A 7,327-nucleotide genomic window follows, 5' to 3' on the forward strand; every position below is an offset into this window, starting at 1 on the left:
TAACACCTATCACTAAATACTGAGGCAGACAATGACAGTGGTACAGCATATCACCTATCACTATATACTGAGGCAGATATTGACAGTGGTACAGCGTAATCCCTATCACTATTATCACTATACACTGAGCCAGACATTGACAATAGTGCAGCATAACCCCTATCACTATATACTAAGCCAAACATTGATGTGGTATAGGCCTACCACTTCAGTGTCTGGCTTAGTAGGGATGCACCAAAATGAAAATTCTGGACCGAAACCAAAAATTCAGCATTTACTTGGCCAAAACCGAAAATAACCCCCCCACACCATAAAAAAAATCTCACACTTTTATTAAAAGTAAGTAACACATCAAAATTGGACAAAAAAATAAAATATATATATATATATATATATATATATTGCTGATTGTTAACAGCTATCATGCCCATGCATACCCAGGTTCTAGCATGTACTGGTTGCCTGGGCATGATAGGAGTGTGACTGCTGTTAGCAATCATATATATATATATTAATATTGTTATTATTATTGTTCACATGTGAACTCAGCACTGGAGGCATAGAATCAGACATACAAATCCCGTATTTGCAGATATACAATAATAATGTACGGAAACAGTATTGCAGGTATAGATCATCTAGAAATCACATAAAAAGTCAGCAATAAAAGGTATAGATAAAACCCCCTAAAATACAGGCATATATCACAGATTGCACACCCCAAAGCGGGCGTCCACATTGTCCATATAGAACCTGACCAGCACCCAAATCACACACACATAGGACGTGCCATCTTTGCCCCCAAACAGCCCAGCATGAGTCTGCATTGTTCCCAAACAGCCGAGTGTATGCCATCTTTGTCCCATAAACACGCTACCTGTGCCATCTTTGTCCCATAAACACCCTGCCTGTGCCATTTTTGTCCCATAAACACCCTGCTTATACCATCTTTGCCTTTTTGACAAATCAACTATACACCTATGATTAACACAAACACTTTTACAGTCACTCACTAATTCACTTTCATTCACACAATTCATTCACACAATCATTTATTCCTTCACACAAATTATTTACACATATTCATTGATGCATTCTCACAAATTCATTAATTCTCTCACTCATTCACACAATTCATCCACACATTAATCCATTCATTTTCTCTCTCTCATTCTGACTCTTTATTTCAATATTCTTGCTACCCTCCTTTCTCCCTATCTACCCATTTTTACCCCCTTCTGCCCTATCTACTCCTTCTCACTCAATTCTCCCCACTATCCCCCGTTTCACTCCCTTCTCCCTATCTACCCTTTCCCCCCCTTTGAAGTTCACTTACCTTTCAGGAGTTCAGGAGTGGGGGTGCAAGGCCTCTGTCTCCCAGCTCTGCCACTCTATGGAACAGTATAGAGTGATGGGAGTTATGATGTACTTTAGAGCATAATTATATAATGAAAAAGACATTGAAAATGGTACAGCATAACACCCATCACTCTCACACATTTACCAATCCACACTTACCAATCCACATTTACCAATCCACAGATTCCACACATACCAATCCACACATACCAATCCACAGATTCCACATTTACCAATCCACAGATTCCACACATACCAATCCACACATACCAATCCACATATTCCACACATACCAATCCACTCTCACTGAATGATTTCCTACCTTTCCTCTTTTCCTATTACAGCAGTCAGCTACTTTTCTTCCTCTTCGCTCCGCTTCTTCTGTCTTCTTCTGGGTTCAGAGGGCACAGACATCGGTGGGCGCGGCTTCAGTGTTGTGCGCCGGGATCTGACAACAAACCCCGGCGCACAGCAGCAGTTGCCGCGCGGATCGCAAGGGAGCAGTATCGGAGGTTTTTAACAGACCTCCAGCTCCCTTGAGTGATTTTAAGCCGGTTCAAGGGAGCCGGCTTAAAATCACTCAAGGGAGCTGGAGGTCTGTTAAAGACCTCCAATACCGCTCCCTCGCAAGCCTGCTCCTCCAGCGGCGGGCATTACTGGGGGTGCCGGGTGCTGGCAAGTTGGCACCCCCCTGATGAGCGGCACCCGGTGCGGACCGCCCCCCCCCCGCCCCTCGCTAGGTACGCTACTGATTGAACCCCCTTTCCTACATGTCTAAGCACATACACCCTTTAAAGCTAAACAAGGACATTTTCATTAACAAGGACATTAATAGTCATTCTTATCTTTCACTGCAATTATTTTAAGTATGCATTTCTAATTTTGCAGTTGCTTGAGATGATTGCATTTACTTTAATTAGGTCAAGTAAGACCAGAGAGGAGCAGATATGACTTCATCTTATGCAGAAAAAGGAAGTTTCCCTTAATTTTCATCTGTTAAATACACCACAGCAAAGAGCAAAGGGTACCTAAGGTTAAAAGAGTGGGTAAGTTAGTTAATTTTTACAAAAAAACAGATTCTGATTTAAAACAGATTGCTTGTTAATTCATCATGACTTTAATTTCCAGGGCCTTTTTTTCCCCTATCCTTCCGAATTTTTAAAGTATGAGGGTTCAGCATGGTAAGTGAAAATGACAGCCTTTAATCAGAAAAAAAAGAAAACGGTTGTTATGGAAAAGATTGAACTATTAAGCTGAATGTGACTTTTCATAGCTAGAATTCAGAAAGCCATTGTACATCTAGATAATCCTATCTACTGAATTTATGTTTGAAATAATCTTGTACGCAAGGAGAATTATTTGTTAAAATGACAATGAAAGTCAGCATAAATTAATTTGGCCTTGGAGACTGCATGATGTCATTGCAACATGTACTTTTGGAGAAAAGCATATGAGTAGATCAAAATCAGACGCATTTTGACATTGAGACATCTGTCTTGATTTCCAAAATTGCTGTTATTGGGGTCTACATAATGGCAGCTGAACACGCATGATGCTCATCTGGCACAGAACATGAGCGCACTGTAGGCAATTGACCTTCAGACATTACTACAGCAGGTAATGGGGTGGTAGAATCTGGTTGTACACATATAAATAAATCCATATATAGGTCTCCTATATGGAACATACAAGGTGTTTGAAGAATGAATGAATAAGGGAAAATAGACTTTTTTTAGAATGAAGAACGGTTCCATATCCTAAATATGTGTGCCTTTTGGACATAGGGCCGAAAAGGAAGAAATCAATATTTGTGAGACTGGAATCTTCTACTACTAGAGTTTGAAATACCTCACAAAAAAAAAGAAAATATAATATTAAAGTTCAAAAATGTGTTGAAAAAACCCAAACAGCTGAAATATAACTAATATAGTAAAAGCTAATGCAGATTCTATTCTTGTTTGATTTTGTCTATGATTATGATAAATGATATATATATATCTATAGGACCTTTAACGACAAGGAACATTTATAAAACATATTTATACAGTATGGTCCATATGGACTTAAATGAATCCACTGTACATTGAGTGTTTTTACTTACAGTATTTATTTCGCATGTATTGGGAAACAATGGATTTTGTGTTCATTTGTACTATTATATCATGTCATGTGATACACAGTTTGCCTTAAGCAAGGTATCTGTTAGTAGCTTAACTAGAAAAAGATATAGGTTTTTCTGATGTAAGAAATGTTAGCTGTATCTAAATATAAATATAAATATAGAAAAAAGTCACCAGAAAGGTGAAAAATAACAAAAAAAAATTTTTTTTATCCACCTATTAAACATATGTACATAAAATCTTCTATAATAAATGATAATCCTTTTATATATATTTAATTTAGTCTTTTTTTTCCATTGCTCCTCAGCCTACAAAAACTATAAAGCAATCAATTTCTACTAAAGCAATGAAACAGAACACAATAGAGCTAAATTGCCAACTTGGTCACTTGCTCAAATATCCATCATATCACTACAAAAATACAGTCCATATTTTTAGAAAAAGAGAACTATTATATGTGGTACATTTAAAAAAATAAAATAAATAATAAAATATATATATATATATGTACTAAATGAAGACTGAGATGATAAAGTTGCAGATGTTAATGACAACATTACCTGCTGGTGCTGGAAAGCATTAAGCAATATGATGCCATTATTAAATCGTACATGCATCATCTGTGCATTAGTTATGACCAGCTGGGATCAATTCCAACACAGCTTCATATGCACGGTAACACCTGCCAATGAGCTACATTCGCTCATTTTTGCTAAAGCTTTCTCTAAATGATATAAATGAAGCAGCTGGGGGTGTCTGCCGTTTCTTCATCATTAGAGAATTTTCGTCTTCCTCCGTGCAGGATGGCTCCAATTATATTTGGGAGTTCTTTATGTTGTAATGTTGCATGAAATCATCACCGCTGCAACTGCATTATATCCTTCCTCCTTGAAGTGTTTTCTTTCTTAATCCTGTGGTTTGTCTCGGAGCTGTTTATGTCACACTTTCTTTTGATATAACGTACAGAATCCTGGTTTTCAATTTAATGTTAATGCTACTTTTCGAGACAAAGTCATAAAGGATCGTTGGAGAACTCATTCTTTATTGTCCAGCCACAATTCAACATGAAAGCTCTAACAGAATTTAATGCATTGACTACCTTCTGCTATTAATATGACACGTGTCTTTGTCAACGTGAAGTTTTATAAAGCAGCAAAGCATTATGGTATACAAAAAGCAAAGATACAGTTTTACACATCAAAATAGAGGAGACTCCACTGGACCTCACAATACAGCGGGCTCAACATGGCATTGAACATTGCATGTATTTAGTGGATCCTTAGGCACTAACAGAAGAAAAGTTCAGCTTGGAGCATTGATAGGACATGGCAGTCACACAGAATGGCTGATATAGCTGTAGAAAGGGAGTTAGGAGCTTAACAATAACACAAAGTCCTACAACAAGAAAGTTTGTTTTATCTGCTCTCTGAGGTTGGTTTAGGATTATGATCAAGAGTACCAAGGAGTGAGTGGGACAACTTCCCAGGGTTCAGTAGAGAGCCTAAAGAGCATGGAGAGCCTGTTCAGAAAGCCTTCCCAAGAACATTAGATTCCTTACTCCTCCAGTTGTGGGAGTGAAAGTCCTGGCACAAAAGAGCTACTTGGCACATCATAGGTTCAAGTTACACAAACTTAAACATATGATTGGGGGTGACTTATAATGGTGTAGCGAGTCCAAATTTGTGTCAAAGACCTGCTAAACCTGATATTGCAGCCTATTCGCCAACATTTTATAAGTGTTAAAAGTAATTATTTATCATTATTACAAATTTCTTCAGGAAAAAAGTATGGGCTTTTAAAGCTCATACCTAAGGATTTACACCATTTACTAATAATCACGATGAGTTAAATTCTTCAAAACTAACTGCTTCAAATTTATTTTAGGTTCTCTAAAGTGCATTGTATCTTACAGTCGTGTGAAAAAGAAAGTACACCTTATTTGAAGTCTATGGTTTTATATATCAGGGCATAACATCTCATCTGTTCCTTAGCAGGTCTAAAAATTAGGTAAATACAACCTCAGATAAACAACACATGACATATTACACCAGGTCATGATTTATTCAACAAAAATAAAGCCAAATATACTGACTTGTTCCTATCCAAAACAATACATAACCCATAATATGCATGCACAGAAATTATATATGTTTATTGAGCATCCAGGTCAAACCCAAAAACCGCGTGACATGATAGAAAAATACATAAAATATTATACAGACTATAACCCTCTAAATGTCTATGTACGGCAGGCAGACATAAGAGAAAAATTAAAAGCATGCCTCTTTGTAGAATATCTGTTTAGGAAACCTTTCACCGTGATCCAGTAAATGTTACATTTTTGTCATATATCGAATTTTATTGACCTTTACATATAATAATAATGACACCCATATCTGGCGAGAGCTAATGTCCCACAGTAAAAGATTATGCTATGTAATAACCTGTTAAAGAATGACAATAAATCTCTGGTTTATTCATATGATGCAATGCGGAAAGCAGCAAGACTGACAACAAGATGTTGGAGATGCAAGAAAAGGCATTACAGAAAAACATTATATCTGAAAAATATCACATCACTCCATAAATATGTATGTAACAGGGTCATGGTATTTCTTCTTTATGTCTCCTTTTGTCCTTTTCTTATTAATAGTTCTTGTCTGACTCTTCCTGCGTGGAACCTTATTCTTAGTGAGGGTCACCATCATTATGCGCTTATCGGACAAGAGCATCTTCATTTGCTCTCTTAAGGTCTTTGCTTCGTTGATACTTATCACTGTGCTTTGCCAAGATTCTAGTGTGTCAAGTCCACCATCTGAACCCTTTGATGTATCCAGTCCGTTTCGTACGCAGAAGAGTTTACATCTAAATGTCTTTATCTTTTTCAAGATTGCGTCTTGGAAAGGTTTTCCTACCTGGCGGCTGCAGAGATTTTGTTTGAGTGTTATCGAGATGTTAGACATCAACACCAAAGAAGGGATGGTTTTGATTTTGAATCTTTTATTGAATTGTTCGGTATTAAATTAGACAACAGACATTTAAAAAAATGTAAGACATACAGTACTGAAAATCATTAGAGAATCATTAAGAGTTAAAAGAGAATCTCGATGTTCAAAGAATAGTTTATCGTAGGATTCAGGTCTGTGTAGACAATACATGGGTTCATTTTAGCAGTCAATCTGGATGGATGCCAATATTGCATGGAATCAGAATAAGCACAAAAGTATGATAGAATAATGTTTTTGTAAATGAAACTCATGAAGAAATCTAAGGAATTTCTTGAACAAATGTTCTTCGAGGAAAATAAAATGTAACCATTCTTAATGCTATTCTACCAAAAATTGGTGGTAACACATTTTTATATAACAATTCCTGGGTGACCACTCAAATGGCACAAATTCATCCTGTTTTAGCTACTTAGCATTCTATAAATTGTTAGATACAACCAATTGTGGTATGTTTAATTGGCACATAGAAAAACATCAAAGTCATTTTTAAAGCTTTAGGACTAGATTAAATAGCAAGCTGTGATTACAAAGATTAAATTGAATCCAGATCCTCTATCCTTTATGTAAGAAATTATTTTCTGTGGAACAATATAGTTTTACCTGAATTAGATCAATAAAAGTTCAAAAGGCGTAATTTCCTATACAGACTCTTTAATTAGCAGCAATTGAAAGAACCATCACATATATGGTTTCTGCTGTTGTGGGTATACATTCAATTGTTAATTTACATTTTTTGGTTAAATCATTTAAATTGATAACATAGGCACAGTTAAGTCATTAAAAAAGTATACTCTTAAATGAATCGAATAGAGCAGCAGACAATTTAGTTTATCCGGTGAC

Source organism: Sceloporus occidentalis, unplaced genomic scaffold (assembly GCF_023333645.1).
Source record: "Sceloporus occidentalis isolate IW3139 unplaced genomic scaffold, rSceOcc1.0.p SCAF_11, whole genome shotgun sequence".
Taxonomy (NCBI): domain Eukaryota; kingdom Metazoa; phylum Chordata; class Lepidosauria; order Squamata; family Phrynosomatidae; genus Sceloporus; species Sceloporus occidentalis.